The following is a 21,875-nucleotide window of genomic DNA, read 5'->3' on the forward strand; positions in this document are numbered from 1 at the left end:
GTCAGCCAGGAGGTCATTCATGCACCCCTTACCCCAGCACTACTCTGATCATGGTGCCCTCCCGGCTCCTTCCTTCATAGTAACCAATCCTCCCTCCTCAAACTCCAAGGAGTGACTAACTCTTGCTGTGCTGAGCAGCTCTTTATATATGGGCTGCTCCAGCAAGCCTTCTCCTGATTGGCTCTCCCAATAAGCCCTTTCTTGATAGGCTGGGTTCTGCACAGCCTCTTCAAGGCTGCGTTAATCTTTCTTCTGCTTGTTTGGGGCAGACAGCCCACCACACATGGAAAGTGGCAAATGAGAAGTCTGGAGCTGAAGGAAAGGTTACCATGACTCAGAACTGAGCTGAGGTTGCTGCGACTGAAACACAGATCATTAACCATTATATGATCACAGTGACTGGTGGGAGAGGCACATGTTAGAAGCCCTCTGTCTACTCAGCTGTGGCTTTCTGTGCACAGAAAGCCAGACACCTCAAGGTCTGCAAGTCTTGAGGGAAATGGGAAACGTCTGTACTTTAGAATTTGCAGGTGTTGACTTGAACCATCAAATGAAACAGTTGCAAATACTTTCTTCAGGTAGGCACCATGGCTTAGCTGGCTAAAGCACTTGTCTAGTAAACAGGAGATTCTGGGTTCAACTCCCAGTGGTACCTTGGTGTATGGCTTTTGTCTCCTCTGCTCACATTTTCCTGTGTCTTCCTAGGAAACAGAAGAGGCCTCCCTTGGTATCCAAGTCATTGCTTGCTAAGGAAAAGGCTTCTTTGGAGAGAAGCACTGGAAACAATCAAATCACAAACCTGGAGTTGATGAAAACGCTGCTATGACTGGCACTGGCATGGCGGTTGCTTCGACTGCAATTGCTGCAACACGAGAGCCTGCGCCACACGTCCTTGTGATTCCCTGGAGATGTTCACACACATGTCATGTCGCCTTCCTTTTGATTGTCATTGATGAAAAATGGAGCAGTTGGGAGAAAAGTCCCAGAGAGTCGCACCGTGGCTAAGCTGGGTGACTCACCTGCCAGGTAAAGTGGAGTTAGGGATGCAGCTCCCAGTAGTGCCTTAACAAATGTGTCTGCTCTTCCCACCTTTTGGTGAATCTTTTGCAGAAACAGAGAAGACTGCCTCTGCCTTGCAATGCAAATGCTTGCAAAAGAAACCAGTTGTTTTTTCTGACAAGTGTCAGAAGGAGGCACATAAGAAATGTGGAGACAAGGAAAAGGTCATCGTAACTCAACTTGCATCCATTGCTCTTGAGGCCAGAACGCAGAGCACTAAGCAATGTATGACCACAGCAAAATCTAAACTTTACACCTTATTACACTAGGCAGTAGTTAGGTCAAGCAATTTTCTCATCCTACTGGATGTTACCCTCCTTAATACATAGAATTCCCCCTAAAACCTGGATTACTGTCCTCAGATGACCTTCATTTTCTCATGCAGATTCCTGCTGCTTCCAGCATAGGTTGGGGACCTTCATTTTCTCAGCAGATTCCTGCTGCTTCCAGCATAGGTTGGGGAGAAGAAAGGCAAAAACATGATGCCAGTCTCCTATTTTATATCCTTAGTTCAAGTGTCTAGAAGACACTTGCGCAGACGTGTCCGGGTGGGCTCTGCTGAGTCACTAGGTTGGGGAATCCTCCTGGTGTGGTCTTGTGCAACTGAGTCATAGACTTGAGCGGTGCCCACAGTGTTGTGTTTGGGCATCTGTCACTGAATTGGAAATCCCTTAATTACAATTCCTCTGCTGATTCATGGCTGTTGAACACCCTCCTCGGCAGGGGTCACTAGCAAAATTATAGCCTATTTCAGTAACAACCATACAGCAAAATGCATAACTTCACACACCCTCATGCTATACATATTTGGACAGAATAACCGATTTCAGCAGATCATGACTTTTCATATGATAACTTACATGGAATGGTTTGTAGGACATATCACAGCCATATATGACTGATGACTATGTGAGCTACAGGGAGCTATTTTGAAGTACATCATGTCACAAAAGCCTCTAGAGACTGGCCTTTGGGAAGAGCTGGCTGAAGAGCCTTCTGAGTAACTGAGAGATCCAGGCTTGGCCCTGCCACTTTGTGCTTGCAAACTAAACTTGTCCGTTGGGCTCCCTTTTTTGTGTCTCTTTCACAGAAACAGAGCAGAAGTTCTTGGCCAATCCTTGAAAGTGCTTGTTCAAGACACAGAGAGCTTCTGTGCTGGGGCAGGGGTAGGGGTGCAGGAGGTGGTCGGGGGGTGGAGGTGCTTACCTTGGGCAGCATAGCTCCCAAAGTGACTGGCACACACTCCCCTCTGGCAATGGCTCCTAGGCAGTGGGATACGGGGGCGGGTCAGCTGTGGCGTTTGCACTCAGGGCTGCAGGGATATGCCAGCCACTTCCAGGAGCAGTGTGGCAGGGAGGGAGGGGGCAGAGTGGGCAGGGAGCCGCCTTAGCGCTGCTGGCACATCTCCGTGTGTCACTTGGGGAGGCATCAGGTCTCTGTGGTCTGCCTGGGGCAGGGGCAGGGGCAGTGGCCGAGGGGGCTCGGGCCACCCCTTTGCCTCCTCTCTCCAGGCTCCCAGCCCATCTTGCCGGCTGACAGGGATTTTAGGGTGCAGCAGCGCAGGGAGCAGGAAGGGTGAACCACAGCGGCTGCCTCCCCCACATGCAGGAAAATGGCTTGACCTGCTGGTCCCACGGACTAAGGCACCAGGCCTCCAGCTTGCCCCATTCGACCGAATGGGTTGATCTTGTGGCCAGAATTATTTGCAGTCGGGATTTCCCCCAACAGTGCCCCACGGGGGTCCAGGGTCAGCTCCAGCACAGGCCACACAGGAAGGCTTAATGCTCGAGCTGCAGTGCATGCTGGGCAGGCTCTAGGCCGGGCTCCCCCTGGCAGGAGAGAAGAAGACTGGGCCCCTGGAGGGGCAGGCTGGGGCTTCCTGGATCCCATTTGCTCACAGCCAGCGCCCTGCCCCCACTCCCATGTCATCAATGGCTCCCCCAGGTCAGCCAGAATGGAGCAGCGGTTTTCACTGCACCAAGTCCACTTATGGCTTACAGGCAACTCCCAAACCCCTCACAGCCCACCATGTCGGCCAGAAAGGAGCCCACTCAGCCTCGCCATTGCTGCTTTTCCGTCCCCCTAGAACCCCGCTTCTCCTGGGCTGCAAGGAGCCACCCCTGGGAAGCCAACAGGCAGGCACAGGATTCTGCCTCCCAGCAGCCAACCGCACCTCCCCCGGCTTTGCAGAATGAATGATGATGCTCTACTAACCCCATTTAGCCGCACTGATGTGCTTACTTTCTGCCCTGCCTTCCAGGAAGAGCCGGCCTCCACTGGCCAACCTCCAACAGCAGAGGAGGCCAAGCCACAAGCCTCCAAAAGGTGACACGCCTAATTCCTCTAGGTTCTCCAGACTGATGCCAAGGTGCTTTCTCCACTGCTGTCAGCACCCTCTGTCATGCAGGGGTTGGAGTTATCCCACAGATAGGCCAATAGGAGAAGGAGGAGGCCTTCCTGAACAGCAAGGGGATCTGGCAAGAGACAGCATGTTTCTGCCTGGTTTTGAACCACAGACCTTTTGCGTGTGAGGCAAATGTGATAACCACTACGCTACAGAAACTCCAACAGCTCACCCTAGCTGTTGCTCACCCTGGCACAGACCGATGGACAAACCTGGAGAAAGTGGTGAGAGCCCTTCAATAGGTCAGCTGGCAGAGCAGAGGACTGGAGCGGGCACTCAGGAAGTCGTCCTTACGTCGCCCTTGTGACTCTAGCTTGAGGGCTTCTTTTTCTTCCGCTTGCTGACAAAGAGCAAGAGAAGAATGAAAGGTCAGGTGGGCCAACTCAGTGCAGAAGCCCATGCTGCCTTTTCCTGCTGCATAGCCTGAAATGAGGGACTCGTGGCAGTTAAAGGAACTGCTGCACTTTCAGAAAACATCCCACCCGTGCACACAGGGGGATAGAAGAGCCTGTTAGTCTAGCATGCTCCCAACTGAACTACTTCAGCAGCTGCTCGGTTTCTTTTTGGCCTATTACTTTTCTGTCTGGGATGTTGTTGTCAGTTGTGGCACAGAAAAAGGACGTCATTGTGAGCGGCCCATTGCGAGTGGCCCATGAAGACAAGATTCACTTCTGCCTTCCTTGCTCAGCTTTACTTGCTTCCTTGCCCTATTCCTGCCTCAGTTCCTGGGTTACCTGAAGGTGACGGGGGGCCAGCAGTACCAGGAGGAAGTTGGGCAGCTAGACCCTGGTGGCAAAAGTCCTGCCATCACTTGGACCCCACTCTCTTCTCCCAGCATCACATATTGGCCACCAGGGACTTGGGGCCCAGCAGCGCAACGGAAGGCAGTGGACAGAGCCACCCTCGCCTTGAAGCTCCGGCTCATTAAACCACATCTTCAGTCGCTGATGGCCAATGAGAGACCGACATCGCTTGCTATTTTAGCACTTGGAAATGCCATTGGTCAGTCATTGGATCTCTGTAATGCTGTTACAGAACAAATGAACATAGAATCTCAGTGTGACATTCTATACCTTTGGGGGAGCGGCTGTAACCCCCATAATCCTCATTTTCATATCATCGTGATCTTACATAGAGAGCATGACTTGTAAGGTATCAGGGAAAGTATATGATCTGCTGAAAGTCACTTCTCTACCCATAGATGTAGACCATTCATGCATATGAAGTTATGAGAATTGTGCAGTGTGGTTGTCACTGTGCTGCAAGGTGGGGGAGTCAGCCAAATATTAGCTCCCCAGTGGCAACAGCAAGGAAAGTAACCAACACCCGGACAGGGTGTCAAACAACCCATCGACAGCCATTGTCCAGCAAGGGAGCTACAATGCACTGACTCACCTGCATGAGGACACCCCAGGGGAATTGCTCAGACTTGCTTGGAGAGACACAGTGATGCTCACCTGACTCTGAAGGCGGGGGGGGTGTGCAAAGCCATGAGGGAAGAAAGGACATGATAAAAGGAGAGACATTTGCCAGGCTTTATCTCTCTCTGTCACCTACATCTACAGATACCCCCACACCAAGCAACTGAAGCGCTGATGAAAGGGGAGAGCCTGGCTGAAAAGCCCCCAGCCAGCCTGTGGTGAGAAGCATCTGAGTTTGTAAGGGTACGGAAAGGGTTAAGATCAGCTTAGAATTAAAAGCAATGAGGAGTCCGGTGGCACCTTAAGGACTAACAGATTTATTTGGGCATAAATGTTCATGGGTAAAAAGCCCACTTCTTCAGATGCATGGAGTTAAAACTGCAGATAGAGGCATAAATATAGATTGGAACATGAAGTGATGGGAGTTACTGTACAAGGGGAGAACCAGTGTTGAAGGCTAATTCAGTCAGGGTGGATGTGGTCCTCTCCCCATAATTGATGGGGAGGTGTCAATACCAAGAGAGGGAAAATTGCTTTTGTCGTGAGCCAGCTACTCCCAGTCCTTATTCAAGCTCAAATTAATGGTGTTAAGTTTGCAAATCAATTGTAACTCTGCAATTTCTCTTTGAAGTCTGTTTCTGAAGTTTTTTTGAATGGCTACTTTCAATTATTGGGTGTGTATGTGTAAATGTGCTATTGACTATACAAGTCCTATATGGTCTCGTGATCTGGATTCCTGGTTTTCACCCAGGCGGCCTGGGTTCAATTCCCAGTGTGGGAACAATGCAGAGCTTTTGCTCAGAGGGGAGGCAGGAAATGAAAGGAATGGGAAGGGATCCTGCCAGCAGGGTAGTTGGACAGTGTTGGGAGGGGACCCCAGAAGTGGGGGTGGGGCAGTGGTCTGCGGGGAGATGAGGGAAGGATCCCAGCTCTGTGGGAAGTTGACATTCTGGAGAGCACAGGCCTGGCATGGGGGTGGGAAGAGTGAGTGTGTCCCTCTAAACTCACCACCAGCAGACTAGGCAGAATTACATATTTGTTGGTAAATGTCAATTTCTGTGTAAACACACGACCCAGTGGCAAAATCTTTCCATAGATAATAATCAAACCTAACAGATGGGCAAAGTAAGAAACGTGTTGCTTGAGAACTTATCCTATTCTAATCCTCTAGGGTTCTTTTGCCTTAGGCACCACCACGTGGGCATTTCATATCCCTCCTCATTTTCACACAGACACACGATTTCCTTTGCACAGATCCATTAACAGCAAAAACTCCCTGTGTCTATTGTCTGAGCCAGGGCATTGATTCCACTGAAACCTTCTCTCCTGCAATGGCAATGGTCAGACAGAGGGAATGCATCCACCTTCCCCCTGGCAGTGAGATATTCACTCTCCTCTTCATGCTGCTGTTGTTATTCCATGAGTCATCAAGGGTGGAATAAAAAGCTGAGTTTACTCCAGGGTGAGGAAAGAAAGGAGCCACCAACGCCCTCAAAAATCTCAATGCCCAGAGAAAACCTGCCTCTGTTATTGGACTCACAGAGGTGCTGGTGATACAACGGGAAAAGGGACTGTCTGAATTGCCAGGGCAGGGAATGAACAATCTACAGCAACATCATTAACCACAAACACACCCTCCTCATGCTCCAGCCAGTAGGGAAATGGGCAGGAATTCTTGCTGTTCAGCCATGGCCACACTTACAGAGCTGCACAGCAGTGAGTGTGCTGGGGAAGCTGGTCTGAGCAAACAATTTGTAATGACCCTTCAGTGAGAACAGAACCAGAGTGTAGAAAGGCCCCTCTGTTAAGTGGTTGTGGCTGAGGCCTTAGGTAGCTGGGCTAGAAAACCATGGGTGTCTTTCTGTGAAGGTTTGATCCTTGCCAGCTAGGCAAGGCTGGTGTGTGGTGTCTCCATGGCTGCACTTCCAGGGTCTGATCACAACAGTGCCATAGGGAGCCAAGCCTAGACACATTCGGAGGCTAAGGCCAGGTCAATGTTTCAAACAGTGAGTCTATGCTGCTGCAGCTCAGTAATGGAGATGCTCTATGCCAGGGTTTCTCAAACGTCCTTTCACTGCAACCTCCTTCTGCCAAAATAACTTAATACGTAGCCCTGGAAAGAGGGACCAAGCCCCTCCACTCGGGGGGGGGGGGTGCCAAAGACTGAGCTCCAGTGCGGGTAGGGCAAAGCCTGAGGGATTCAGCCCTGGGGGGGGGGCTCAGACTTTTGGCTTCAGCCCCAGGCCCCAACAAGTCTAATGCCAGCCCTGGTGACCCCGTTAAAACAGAGTCACGACCCACTTTGCGGTTCTGACCCACAGCTTGAGAACCACTGCTCCATGCTGAGGGGGGGAGAGTTTTCCTGTTGGTGTAGTCAATCCACTTCCCCAGGAGGTGGCAGCTCTGTCATGGCGAGAAGCTATATCAGTGGGTGTGCAAGCTGTGGTGTTTACCACATTTAAGAAGTTTAATCAACCCCCATTTTTAAAACCACCTGTGTTCTGGGAATGGCAAAGGAGCTTGATGAAGCAGGGTCTGTCCTTCAAAGTCCTGGAGATCACGATTCCATACTCCTGTTGTAATGGGGGTATAGCTCAGTGGTAGAGTGTTTGATTGCAGATCAAGTGGTCCTCTTTTTTTTTTTTTTTTTTTTAGGAGGGCACCTGGCTTTGAACAAAGAAAAAAACATTTTCATTTCCATTCTCCATTATGTTCAGGAGCTCCACCATACGAGGATGCTTGAAATGAATGAACACTCAACATTTCACTGTCCAAATGCATAAAAACCTAGCAAACCTGTCCATCAGCTGAAATCAGTTCCAATCCTCTAAGTGTCTAGTTTATGTTTTCATCAATTAAACAAAGGTATCATTCCCTGAAGCAGAGCACAAGTTTGAAATACAGGCAGCATAGAGCCAATATTCATAATGTCAACTACAAAAAACGATACACATCTAGAGATAGCATCATTATAATCAGCCAAACAGAACCTCTCCATAGACCCCTTACACGAGCACTTCTCTGTAATATTGGCTGCAAATATAGAACACTGGTCGCAACGGTGATCTATACAGTTACAGATTATGTCAATAACATCACAGGAGGTGACACGGCATCACTGAGACTGACACTGGAATACTGCCTCCAGTTTTGGTGTCCTCATTTGCAAAAGATGTTGTGAAATTGGAGCTGGGGCAGCAAAGAGCCACCTAATGTTCTGAGGACTGGAAAAAATACCTTCTAGTGAGCTATTGAAAGAGCTCAACCTGATTAGCTTATCAAAAGAAGATTGAAAGGTGACTTCATTGAAGTGTCTTAATGGAGAGAAAAGATTGGGTATTTAAGGGCTCTTTAATCTAGCAGAGAAAGGCATAAGAAGACCTAATGGCTAGAAGGTGAAAAGAGACAAATTCGTATTACAACTAAGGCACAAAGATTCAACAGCGAGGATGATTCACCACAAGAACAAGCTACCAAGGAAAGTGGTGGATTCTCTATCTCCTGATGTCATTTAATGAAGACAAGATGCCTTTCTGGAATGTGTTTGCCCCAAAAGTAGCTCTTGTGTCATACAGGAGGCCTGTGATATGCAGGGGGTCAGATTAGATGCTCTGATGGTCTCTTCTGCAATAAAGTCGACTAATTTCTGAAAAACTGAGTGTAGCATTGGGAGCAGCGTCTGATGTTTTCCTGTCTAGCCAGCTTGCTGCCTAGAACGAACGCTCTAGGACAGTCTGCAGGGTCCTATTCCCACACTGAGAGCAGCCAGGGGGCACCACGGTGAGAGAACAAAGAGTGACTCCTTGTCTCTGCCTGCAGACCCATCACACCCCTACTAGCCAGAGGCTGATACAACCCCATGGTGGGGAACCCAACACCCTCCCCACTGCCAGGAGCTGGATGTGAGGGGCTGGGACATCTTCCCTACACCTCCCTGCTGGGTGCCCCCTTTCCATGTCACACCAGCCCCTGGATTCAGCACTGGAAGTCTGGTCAGTTTTCCCCGCCCTGCCCAGGGGGTTGGTTTCTCTATTTCCTGTTTCACAAATTAGGGAATTTTCTCCCCCAACACCCAAGTGTTTGTTCCAAGGATCTAGGCCCATGTTAACAAGCCCCAGCAGGTTTGTCACACTCTGTCCCCCTCCCCTTCCTCACCCAGGGTATTCCCTGCCCCCTCCAGCCCTAACTCCCCAGAAGTTGCCACCTCTTCAGTATTTCCTGCCCCTCCCCCTCCAGCAGGAACCCACCAGCAACCCCCCAATAACCCCTACCTGAGCTGGCGCCACTGCAGCCGGAGAAGCTCCCGCCTCCCCCGGCCGGCCCGGAGGGGTTAATGCCGGGCTCCCCCCCGCACAGACCCCGCTGGGGAAGCAGCAGCTGCTCAGCTCCCGACGGAGGCAGCAGCGTCTGGTCTCTCCGGAGCTGCCGGGGGCTGATGGTCCCGGTTCTTTATTCTCCCTCCCGGCTCCTGCCTCCTTTCTCCCAGCGCCCCCGCTCCCAGCTGCCCCAGCCCCTCCCCATGCCCTGCAACCCCCCCCCCCCCGCTCCCAGCTGCCCCAGCCCCCCCGCTCCCAGCTGCTCCAGCCCCTTCCCGTGCTCCGCAAACCCCCCCCCGCTCCCAGCCCCTCCTTGTGCCCCGCAAACCCCGCCCCGGGCTGCAGCGGCTGGGATCCAGCTGACACCCTCTGCTGAGCCGGGCACTGCACGGGCGGGGGGAGCTGCTGCTCCACCGGCTTCCCCGCGTGTCCCAACCCCCTGCGTGGGGCCCGGGGAGGAGCCGCCCCTCTGTGCGGCAGCGGGGCCATGGCCGGGGCCGGGAGCGCAGCGCGGGGGCGGGGACACGCGTGGGGCGGACACGCTCCTGCCGGGGGCGGGGTCAGGGCTGGGGGTTGGGCTGCGGGGGGGCCGGTTATTACCTGGGGGTCACAAGCCCCCCCCCCCCAGCTCTGCCGCTCCCCGAGAAAAGGCGGGGGGGGGGTCTGAGAGGCACCGGCTGGGAGAGGGGGCGGGGCCGGGGGAAAGGATGAGCGGTGGGGGGAGGGGCAGGCTGGCCCCGGGGACCTCCCTTACCTGGGCTGGAGAGGGCGGAAGCGGCCCCGGGGCCGGCTGGGAGCTGTAGTTCCTGACTCTCCCTGGAACGGAAGTGACGTCGGCGGGGGAACCGGATCCGGGGCCGGGCTGCGAAGGAGCGTTGGGCGCTGCGGCTCTGCCTGGCTCGCGCGGGGCCGTTGGAGCCTCTCCCGGGCCGGGGAAGGGTTGGTGCCGTTGGAGCTCTGGGCATGCGCAGATCGCGGCGGGAGAGCCCTTCATTAACCCGGGGGGGGCAGGTGACCCCCGAGGAGCGGGGAGAGAAAGGGGGGGGCTGAGATCCCCTCGGATTTACCGCTGCCCCCTCCCGTGGGGACCCCCCTCCCCCCCCGTCCTGCCCCCTTTCTCCCTAGAGAGCCACGAGCAGCGCCCAGGGTGACCCCCCCTCCCCCAACCCCTGAGAAGTTCCCTGTCTCCCCCACCCCCCCCCGATTGTGCCCCATTTTCTCTCCCCTTCGCCAGTGGCCAGTTCAGGTCTCAGGTTTGGGGGGTTTCCCCCATTTCCACCTGCAGGGATTTGTCCTTGTGCGGGTGGGAAATGGTTCCCCCCAGTGATTCCTGAGCTGGGCAGAGGGTGAATGGGCAGAGGCTGGGGGGGCCCTGAGACAGGGACACCTCTGGGCTGGGCTGGGCTGGGGGGGGGCCACTCTCTGCTGGCAACGGGGCCTGGGAAGGGCCAGGAAGGGGAGGGAGGAGCAAGTGTCCCCCATGGAGACAGCCCAGCCCCAGGTTTCCCAGTCCAGCTACTCCCCAGACCCCATTGCCAGCCCCTCCCCACAGCCAGCGACTTTCTGATTCCAGCCCCCTCCTTTTCCCTGTGAGTGTGAGGCAAGAAGAATCCGTCCCATTCTCTTGTTGATTCAATATCCCTGTATGATCCCTTCAAATTTCCCATCTTTTCTCTTGAATGGTGACATAAAATCTCCCCACATGATGCTTGTCCCTTATATTGACAAATATTTAGTTTGTGCCCCATTTTCTCCTCAGTTCTGAAATACTGATATCAAATTCTCAAAAATCTTCCCACTTTTCTCTCCAGGTGTGTGACTGAGATCAGGGCTCTTATCGTACTGAGCGTGTTCCTGTTCTGCCAGGTGCTGTAGAGACCCCAACTGAGATCTGGGCCCTGTTCTGCCAGGCGCTGAAGAGACCCCAAGTGAGATCAGACCCCACTGTTGTGCCAGGTAAAAGTGAGACCTGGACCAAGATCACGGCCCCCCTTGTGCCAGGCAGCGCATGACTGTGACCCAAACTGCTGCCTCCATTGTGCTGGGCACTACAGAGACCTCAGCTGAGATCTGTGTCCCTGTTGGGTCTGGCATTGCATTGACTCTAAAAAAGATCACACCTCACCACTGTACTGGGCACTGCACTGACCCTTACAGAGATCCTGCCCCCACATTTTACCAGTTGCTGCAGGAGCCCTAAACAAAATCCGGGATCCTGTAATGCCGGGAGTTGCAGAGTCCCAACTGAGGTCAGGCCCCTGTTGTGCAGGGCTCTGCACAGACACTGACCAAGATCAGGGTCCCCATTGTGACAGGTGCTGCACAGACACCAAGGGTATCTCTACCCTGCCATTAAAAACCCCCAGCTGGCCCATGCCAGGTGACTCAGGCTCACAGGGCTCAGGCCAAGGGGCTGTTTAATTGCAGTGTAGGTGTCTGGGCTCGGGCTGGGGCCAGGCTGTAGGACCCTGCGAGGTGGGAGGGTGCCAGACCTTGGGCTGCAGCTCCAGCCGGAACATGGACACCACAATTAAACAGCCCCACAGCCTGAGCCGTGTGAGCACAAGTCAGCGGGCACGGGCCAGCCGCCGGTGTCGAACAAGTTTGCCTGGAGAGTTTGGGGCAAAACTGGGAACTGAACCCAGATTGTTTGAATTCTTGCCTCTCCCCTTAACCCCAAGCCCAGCGTGTGTGTGCGCAGCGTTGTTTTGGCCTGTGTTCACATAGCATTGGCTTCCAAGGGAGGTTGTGGAATTTCCTTCATTGGAGATTTTTAAAACCAGGTTAGAGATACACCAGTCTGGGAATGTCTATGGATACTTGGTCCTGCCTCATCACAGGGGGCTGGAGTAGATGCCCTCTCAAGATCCCTTCCAGGCCTACACTGAAATAATTCTCTTGTGCTGTGTCCTGTTCTACGCTGAGCTGTTTTGCGTGGGGCCATTTGGAACTGTGATTGCACCATGTTGTGTAGCTGTTTTGTGGTGCATTGTTTTGCTTCAGCTTGTTTGGTGCCTGTGCTGTGTTGGTTTGAGTTGAGCTATTTTCCATTGTGTACTTTTGTCCTAGGATGTAGTCATTTGCATGGTGTTCCTTTCTTTTCCTTTGTATTGTCATTTTATGCTGTGGAGTGTAGGTTGTGTTTTTTTTCCCCCCTGAATTGCCTGACATTATGTTGTGGTGGGTTTTAATCTGTATATTGTGTTTTTATATGTATTGCGACAAAGCTCCTCCTCTACCTTGGTGGGTCCTGCGCTTATTGGTAGATTTCCTCACCTCAGTGATCTTCCCCTCTGGTGGAACCCACAGTCTGGGTCAACTCTTCTTGTGTCTGATCAGGAGTTGGGAGGTTTGGGGGGAACCCGGGCCTGCCCTCTACTCCAGGTTCCAGCCCAGGGCCCTGTGGATCACAGCTGTCTATAGTGCCTCTTGTAACAGCTGCATGACAGCTACTACTCCCTGGGCTACTTCCCCATGACTTCCTCCAAACACCTTCTTTATCCTCACCACAGGACCTTCCTTCTGGTGTCTGATAACACTTGTACTCCTCAGTGCTCCAGCAGCACACCCGCTCAGTTTCAGCTCCTTGTGCCTCTTGCTCCCAGCTCCTCACACACACTTCTCTTCTCTGGCTCCTCCTCCCCTGACTGGAGTGAGCTCCTTTTTAAACCAGGTGCCCTGATTAGCCTGCCCTGATTGGCTGCAGGTGCTCCAATCAATGTAGCTATCTCCAGTGCCTTCTAGAAAGATCTTAATTGGCCCCAGGTGCCTTGATTAACCTGGAGCAACTGCCATTTTGGTTACCATGGTCCTAGGGATTTGCTTAGCCTGGGGCTAACATACCTGTTCCTCAGTACTTTACTGTAGCCATCCAGCCTTGCCCCATCACAGTATATATCGCATGGCATCCTAGACATGTAGGGCTAGATAGGACCTCAAGATGTCATCAAGATCTCTCTGCCAAGGCAGGACCAAGTATATGTAGATTATTTCTGACAGAGCTTTGTCCTGCCTGTCCTTAAAAACTTCCAGGGAAAGAGACTCCCCAGCCCCCCTTGTAAGACTATTCCCGAGCTGACCTGCCTTAGCTCTGGGGACACCCACACAGATTGTAGTGGTGAGCAGCTCTGGAGAGAGAGGAGACCCCAGTGAGTGGGCAGCTGGGTAAAGAGACTGAAGTTGGGAGGAGAAACATTGACGTGGCCAAGGTCACCCGGGCTGTCTGTGACAGAGCTAGAAATAGGTTCTAGTGCCACCGTACTGCTGTTTCTGAAAGTCTCTGCCACACTGGTGTGTTAGGCACTGGTGCAAACCCTTAGTACAGACAGAATTTACACTAGTGCACTCTGATTGGTACTGGTGCACCATGTCCCAGTTTGAAGGTTTGAGGTGGGGGCGGGAGGAAGTGACCTCACAGAGGCCTGGGGCTGGCTGAACAGTGCAGCTGGTAAGGGAGGGGCAGCAGTGAGTGCTGGAGGTATGAGCCAGGAGCACAGCCCCACAGGGCTGGACACTGACTTCTCCTGACCCAGGGGACACCCCCCAGCGAGGTGGTTTGTCCACGGATGCACAGGCTGTCTTGGCAGGGCAGCTCAGCTGCAGTCCCTGCACACCTCTTCCTGCAGCCTAATACAGTGTGCTCGGGGGACCTTTCCAAGCTGCGGGTGACGGGGCTCTGGAGCTAACAGGGTCTGTTCCTGGCTCTGTCACAGACCTGTTTAGTGACCGTGGGGAAGTCACAGCCCCTCTCTCTGTAACGCTGTCTTCAGTGACTCGAGAGCACGAGCACCAGCATCGGGCAGACTGGTAAGAAGCAGGGAACAAACCCCAAATTGGGTGTGAGGTCTGTATGGAGATTTCACCAACCAAGTATCCAGTGTAAACGCTTCAGGCTCTGTAACAGCATTAACATGGAATCACAGACAGTCCCCTTGGGTGATCCCATATATCTCACCACGCAGGTGAGCTCGTCTTCGTGACAGTTGGCCCCTTACTCCAGGGGTTCTCAATCTTTTTCTTTCTGAGCCTCCCCCCCCCCCCCCGCTATAAAAACTCCACTGCCCACGTGGGCCACAATAACTGGTTTTCTGCATATAAAAGCCAGGGCTGGCGTTAGGGACAGCAAGCAGGGCAACTGCCTGTGGCCCCATGCCACAGGGGCCCCCACAAAGCTACATTGCTTAGGCTTTGGCTTCAGCCCTGGTGGTGGGGCTGAGGGCCCTGGACTTCAGCCCCATGCGCTGGGACTTCAGCTTTCTGCCCTGGGCCTCAGCGAGTCTAATGCCGGCCTTGCTTGGCAGCCCCCTGAAAGCTGCTCACGGCCCCCCAGGAGACCCCAAACCCCTGGTTGAGAACCACTGCCTTATCCCACGAATCACAGCAATGTTCAAGTTACTGCCAGTCCCAAAGGACCAGTCACTTCCTTAGGTCAGCTGAATCTTAGATCTTCCAACAAAGACAACACTGTAGCCAGTCCTGTCATAACCTGTATTAAGACTTATTTAAAAGGAAAGGAGAGTTGTTTACAAAGTTAAAGCAGGTAATCCTATAGATGCAGACGAGTTGCAGTCTTAAATTTCAAAGGTAATAGAAGCTTCTATAATAAGCAAGCTCTGCATATTCTTTAGGACTAACCCCAGCTAAGCAGCTGGGGATCTCGTGCTTATGCCTAGAAACTTTGCCCTCCAGAGTCCAAGCAACATACAGATAATCAGTTCCTTCTGTATGGGGTTTTTCATCCCCTTCCTACCATGTGCTCTGTCCTGGAAACTCAGACCTGGGCTCTGTTAATACAAATTCTAAGCCACAGACAGGAGAGAGGATAGGGGAAGGAAGGAGAGATTGAAAGGGGCAGTGGTAGAAATGAGGGGGGAGAGATTTCCAGCTCTCTAGTCCACCCAGACACATGTATTGCAGCATCCCTGGGCAGAATCACTTTCCAGTGAACAAGCAAAGGATTAGACAGAGAAAAAGCCAGTTCCTGACTCCATATTCCCCCTGCTGGGGTGTGGATGCCCTGGGGTCAGTGTCCGAGGGAATCCCCACAGTGACTCCTTTGGTTCTGCTCTTTTCTAGCCTTGTGTTTGGAAACAAAGGGCAGGTCTGTGCTACCACTGGATTGGCAGGTAGCACTCTCCCATCAACGCCACTGCCTCAAGGGGCGAATGCGGAGTCGATGGGTTAGCAGCAGCAGTCGGATGCTGCAGTAAGTCGATCTAAGTAAGCCGACTTCAGCTACGCTGTTCTCATAGCTGAAGTTGTGTATCTTAGATCAACCTCCACCTCCAGTGTAGACCAGGGGGAGGGAGAAGAGAGGTTAAAAATGTGCCTGTGGGCTTAGCCTGGCAGGAGGGGCCAGGTCTACACTGTAATAAAGAGACTGAGCATTTTCCCAGAATGGCAGAATCTAGGATGTCTGTGTGCAGGGAAAGAGCCTGGGGGATTCGTGATGTGAAATTAACTGAAGCCTGTTCTGTAACCCCCACAACTGCCCTTCTCACCCTGCCAGGCTGCAGAATGACATCCAAGTTTCAGTCAAGCTCATCCCATCCTCCCATGGGACATAGGAGAGAGATGGCTGCAAAGGAGTCAGTCCAGGTAGGGATTATCGGGGGGTTGCTGGTGGGTTCCTACAGGAGGGAACGGGACAGCAAATACACCAGAGATGGGAAGGTTTGCACAGTCTGGTTTGGAGGTTGGAGCGGGGCAGAAAATGCACAGGGTGGGAAAGGGAGGATGGACAGATTGTGGCAAACCTGCTGGGAGTTGTTTAATAAATGGCCTAGACTCTAGGAGCAGACCCATGAGATGAGGAGGTTGAAATGCTCAATTCTGGAACAGAAAATAACCCACCTACATGGGGCTGGCAAAAACTGACACCAGACTCCCGGTGCTGGAGCCTGACTAATCACTGTCTGCTGAGAGATATGAAGGGGGCACCCACCTGTCAGACTTAGGGTACGTCTACACTACGGGACTATTCCGAATTTGCATAAACCGGTTTTGTAAAACAGATTTTATAAAATCGAGTGTGCGCGGCCACACTAAACACATTAAATCGGTGGTGTGCGTCCATGGTCCGAGGCTAGCGTCGATTTCTGGAGCGTTGCACTGTGGGTAGCTATCCCGTAGCTATCCCATAGTTCCCGCAGCCTCCCCCGCCCCTTGGCATTTCCGGGTTGAGATCCCAGTGCCTGATGGGGCAAAAATCATTTTCGCGGGTGGTTCTGGGTACAGCCTCACCCCTCCCTCCCTCCCTGACAGCGGCAGACAACCGTTTCGCGCCTTTTTTGCTTGGTGAACCGTGCAGACGCCATAGCACAGCAAGCATGGACCCTGCTCAGCTCCATACCGCAATCGTGGATGTTTTAAACACCTCGCGCACTCTCGTGCAGTATATGCTGAACCAGGACCTTCGAACCGAGGCGAGTAAGAGGCGGATACGGCAGCGCGGCGATGACAGTGATGAGGACGTGGACACAGAATTATCTCAAACCGCGGGCCCCGGCGCTTTGGAGATCCTGATGGTAATGGGGCAGATTCTATCCATTGAACGCCGATTTTGGGCCCGGGAAACAAGCACTGACTGGTGGGACCGCATTGTGTTGCAGGTGTGGGACGATTCCCAGTGGCTGCGAAACTTTCGCATGCGTAAGGGCACTTTCATGGAACTTTGTGACTTGCTTGCCCCTGCCCTGAAACGCCATAATACCAAGATGAGAGCAGCCCTCACAGTAGAGAAGCGAGTGGCGATAGCCCTGTGGAAGCTTGCAACGCCAGACAGCTACCGGTCAGTCGGGAATCAATTTGGAGTTGGAAAATCTACTGTGGGGGCTGCTGTGATGCAAGTAGCCAAAGCAATCACTAAGCTGCTGCTACGAAAGGTTGTGACTCTGGGAAACGTGCAGGCCATAGTGGATGGCTTTGCTGCAATGGGATTCCCTAACTGTGGGGGGGCGATAGATGGAACCCATATCCCTATCTTGGCACCGCAGCACCAGGGCACCCAGTACGTAAACCGGAAGGGGTACTTTTCAATGGTGCTGCAAGCACTGGTGGATCACAAGGGACGTTTCACAAACATCCACGCGGGATGGCCAGGGAGGGTTCATGACGCTCGCGTATTCAGAAGCACTACTCTGTTTAAACGGCTGCAGCAAGGGACTTACTTCCCAGACCAGAAAATAACAGTTGGGGATGTTGAAATGCCTGTCGTTATCCTGGGGGACCCAGCCTACCCCTTGATGCCATGGCTCATGAAGCCATACACAGGCAGCCTGGACAGTGGTCAGGATCTGTTCAATTACAGGCTGAGCAAGTGCAGAATGGTGGTGGAATGTGCATTTGGCCGTTTAAAGGCGCGCTGGCGCACATTACTGACTCGCTCAGACCTCAGCCAAACCAATGTCCCCTATGTTATTGCTGCTTGCTGTATTCTCCACAATCTCTGTGAGAGTAAGGGGGAGACCTTTATGGCGGGGTGGGAGGCTGAGGCAAATCACCTGGCCACTGATTACGCGCAGCCAGACACCAGGGAGATTAGAAGAGCACACCAGGAAGCGGTGCGCATCAGAGAAGCTTTGAAAACGAGCTTCATCAATGGCCAGGGTACAGTGTGACTGCTGTGTTTGTTGATGAACACCCAACCCCCTTGATTGACTCAGTCCCTGTAAGCAACTCCCCCTCCCCCTTCGAGTACAGCTTACTTATGCAAATAAAGTCACTCTCATTTAAAAAGCATGAATTCTTTATTGATTCATTATAAAAAGAGGGAGAGAAGTAAGGGTGTGCTTTGGGAGGAGGAAAGGAGGGATGGAGAAGGCCATTAAAAAAATAAAATTCAGAGTAACGACATCCTTCTGGTTGGGCTGTCCACGGGGGTGGAGTGGGCGGGTGCACGGAGCCTCCCCCCACGCGTTCTTACACGTCTGGGTGAGGAGGCTAAGGAACATGGTGAGGGGGGAGGGTGGTTATACAGGGGCTGCAGCGGCACTCTGTGATCCTGCTGCCGTTCCTGAAGCTCCACAAGACGCCGGAGCATGTCAGTTTGATCACGCAGCAGCCCCAGAGTTGCATCCCGCCACCGCTGATCTTCCTGCCGCCACCGCTGATTTTCCTGCCGGTCTTCCTGCCGCCACCTCTCATCTCGGTTGTCCCTCCTGTCCTCACGTTCATCCCTCCTGTCCTCACGTTCACTGGCCTCTTTCCTGTAATTTGAAACCACGTCCTTCCACTCATTCAGATGAGCTCTTTCATTGCGTGTAACTTCCATAATATCCGAGAACATCTCATCTCGCGTCTTCTTTTTCCTCCGCCTTATCTGTGCTAGCCTTTGGGATGGAGGAGGGACGCTTGAAATATTTGCAGCTGCATGAGGGAGATAAATATTTAGAAAGATACATTTTACAGAACAATGGTTATACTCTTTCACAGTGAAAAGCACTATTCACCTTACATAGCACATGTGATTTCCCTACAAGGTCGCATTTTTCATCTTAATAGTGCCTGCTTGCAACTCTTGGGTTACAGATCTCAGACACAGGTCCAGGCATCAGGATTCAGCTTGCATGCGGCCATGGTAAGCCACTGTCTCAGTGATTTACCCCTCCCCCCCCAACGCATGGCTAATACCACGCTAGCTCCCTGCTAATCAACAACCTTCCCCCTCCCCCCCACCCACTGCTTGTCCGGTAGCTTGGGGAAGATCGCCTCGCCGGTGACCAAACAGAAAAGATCATCGGCATTTCACTCCTCCCCTCCCCCCGCTTCGCTACGTGCAGGAAAGTGTTTTTTTTAAGCTGCTGCATTCCACGAACCCAGTAGAAAAATGGCCACCCCCCCTTACTTAAATTCCTGATTTCTAACCAGGTTATCCTGAACGATATCACTTTGCTGAGGATAACAGAACAAGATAAAGAGCGCATGCTTCTTGAATGCCAGCAGTCACCGGGACCATACGCCGCTATGCTTTGCCACGCAATGATACCTGATTACTTGCTACATGCATGGCATGGTAAAGTGTCCTACCATGGTGGGCGGAACAAGGATGCCTTGCCCAGAAACCTTCTGCAAAGGCTTCTGGAGTACCTACAGGAGCGCTTCATCGAGATGTCCCTGGAGGATTTCCTCTCAATCCCCGGACATGTTAACAAACTTTTCTAAGTAACTATACTGTCTGCGAATGCGTCCCAAGTCCTCAGGGCAAATCAATCATTAAAAAAGGCTTGCTTAAAAAACACTGTTTGCTATTTGCAAAGGTACACTCACCAGAGCTCCCTTCCATGGCGTCATTCTCTGGAATAGTTGCTTGTGAGGGCTGGGAGCAGGGTAATTCCGTCAGGGTGATAAAAAGCTCCTGGCTGCTGGGGGTCACGGAGTGCTGTGTGCTCTCTGCGAGGTCTTCCTCTTCTTCTTCCTCTTCATCTTCCCCGTCTGACATGGCAGAGATTACAACCCCCACCTCGGAATCCACGGTCAGGGGTGGGGTACTTGTGGCGCAGCCCCCTAAAATTGCATGCAGGTCATCATAGAAGCGGCATGTTTTTCGACCTGCCCCGGACCTTCCGTTTGCTTCTTTGGTTTTCTGGTAGGCTTGTCTGAGCTCCTTAACTTTCACTCTGCACTGCACGGAGTCCCTGCTGTGGCCTTTATCCGTCATAGACTTAGAAATTCTTTCAAATACTTTTTCATTTCGTCTTTTGGAACGCAGTTCTGTTAGCACTGAATCCTCTCCCCATATAGCGATCAGATCCATTACCTCCCGAGCGGTCCATGCTGGGGCTCTTTTTCGATTCTCAGGAGACTGCATTGTTAACTGTGCTGATGAGCTGTGCGTGGTCACCTGTGATGATGAGCTCTCCACGCTGTCGAAGCAGGAAATGAATTTCAAAAGTTCGCGGGGCTTTTCCTGTTTACCTGGCCAGTGCATCCGAGTTGAGAATGCTGTCCAGAGCGGTCAGTGGTGCACTGTGGGATAGCTCCCGGAGGCCAATACCGTCGATTGCGGCCACACTAACCCTATTCCGATATGTTAATACCGATATTAGCGCTACTCCTCTCGTCGGGCAGGAGTACAGAAACCGATTTAAAGAGCCATTAAAATCGATATAAGGTGCCTCCTAGTGTGGACGGTTGTGGCGTTAAATCGGTTTTAGGCTCCTAAAACCGATTTAAACGCCTAGTGTAGACCAGGCCTTAGGGGAGATTCCCTTCCCTTCATATCCAGCTCCTCACAATGAGGAGGTGTTGGGCTTCCTACCACAGAACTCTACCTGGACCCTGCTAGAGGCTCCATCTCCTGTATCAGTCGGTGGCTAGTAGGTGTGTGTTGGACTCTTGCTCTTTCAGGGGCCGGTGACCTTCGAGGAGGTGGCTGTGTATTTCACCAGGGGAGAGGGGGCTCTGCTGGACCCCACTCAGAGAGCCCTCTACAGGGATGTCATGCAGGAGAACTATGAGACGGTGACCTCGCTGGGTAAGGAGTCCTGTCCCCTGGGTTATTAGAAGCTGTGGGATCTCTGAAGAACCTGAGTAGTGATAACTTTATACCTTTATTTGTCATACAAGTTTTGACAAGTTTCCTTGCCCCCCCCCCTTTTTTTTGCCTTATCTCCCACCCACTAGTATCATTTTTGGACATGTGCCTTTTTGGTGCGATCAATCATTTTAAAATTGCATTTAATGTATCCTTATTGGATATATTAATAACTGTAGCTTTCATGCCTTTTCCTCATTTTAAGAGGAAAATACGCCACCTGTAGAATTCTAAATTGAGTAAATAGGTGTATGACTCTTGCCTGGCTTGTGTGACAGTCAGATGAGCTCCTCTTTTGATAGGAGAGCATATAATGTTGCCATTCAGGACCCCACGGGTGAAGGGAGAACAGAGCTGTGGGAGGGGAGGAGATGGGGGGAGTAGCTAATTCTGGGGTGCCAGGACGTGGGGAGGGTGTGTGCAGGGTTAGAGCTAACAGCAGCAGGGAGGGATGAAGTAGTGAGAGATGAAGAGGGAACACAAGAATATTCCAAGGTGCCGGGAGCTGGTGCTGGCTGAGAGTAATGGGAAGAAGTGGAGAGGAGTGTGGAGGAAGGGCACTGAGGAAGTGACTCAGTCTCAGGTTTGAAGCTAAGTGGCCTGTCCTTGTGGAAGAGTGGGAGCCCTTGGGGGGTCTAGTGCACTCAAGGGGCACCTCCCAAGGACTGTTTAAAAGCCAGGGCATTGCACAGATCCTATGGATCCATGACAGTGCCAGAGGTTAAGCCTTATGGGGAAAAGATATAAAACAAGAAAAGGATCTAAATGTGTATTTACCATCGCTCCCTGTCAGTCCTCATGGGAATCCCTGATCATTTCCAAAGTGTATTAAAACCTTCCTTAAAGGCTTACCTCTTGGTTAGCAGGTCATGTCCATTTGTTAGAGGGTTTTCCCTTCACCCTCCCACTTCCGTTCTTGTCACACAGGCAGCAAGCAGCAAAAGACCAGAAGTCCAATGCACAGATAATGCGATGTTTATTGGGGTTATTTCCAAGCAAGCATATTCCACTGCCCTAATGAACTTACACCTAGAAAAAATAATTATGCAGCAGACAGAAACAATTAGAGAACCAGACTGATTAACAAGGTTAAAGTGGTGGCCATAAAGATAAAGCAATACAGAAATGAGGGTTTCACAACC

The 21,875-nt window shown here is 52.2% G+C and overlaps 1 long non-coding RNA gene and 2 other non-coding genes across 3 annotated transcripts; 2 read left to right on the forward strand and 1 right to left on the reverse strand.

Moving 5' to 3' along the window:
• Positions 1-581: 581 nt before the first annotated feature.
• TRNAT-AGU lies at positions 582-655 on the forward strand. The gene has a single exon. It is a non-coding gene; the product is annotated as a tRNA-Thr (tRNA).
• A 2,894-nt stretch (positions 656-3,549) lies between these two features.
• Positions 3,550-3,622, reverse strand: TRNAV-CAC. The gene has a single exon. It is a non-coding gene; the product is annotated as a tRNA-Val (tRNA).
• A 7,473-nt stretch (positions 3,623-11,095) lies between these two features.
• LOC123358363 lies at positions 11,096-20,604 on the forward strand. Its single transcript, XR_006575717.1, has 3 exons — positions 11,096-11,156; positions 15,709-15,797; positions 20,547-20,604. It is a non-coding gene; the product is annotated as an uncharacterized LOC123358363 (long non-coding RNA).
• Positions 20,605-21,875: the final 1,271 nt, after the last annotated feature.

The sequence above is a fragment of the Mauremys mutica genome, unplaced genomic scaffold (genome assembly GCF_020497125.1).
Source record: "Mauremys mutica isolate MM-2020 ecotype Southern unplaced genomic scaffold, ASM2049712v1 Super-Scaffold_100046, whole genome shotgun sequence".
Taxonomy (NCBI): Eukaryota; Metazoa; Chordata; order Testudines; family Geoemydidae; genus Mauremys; species Mauremys mutica.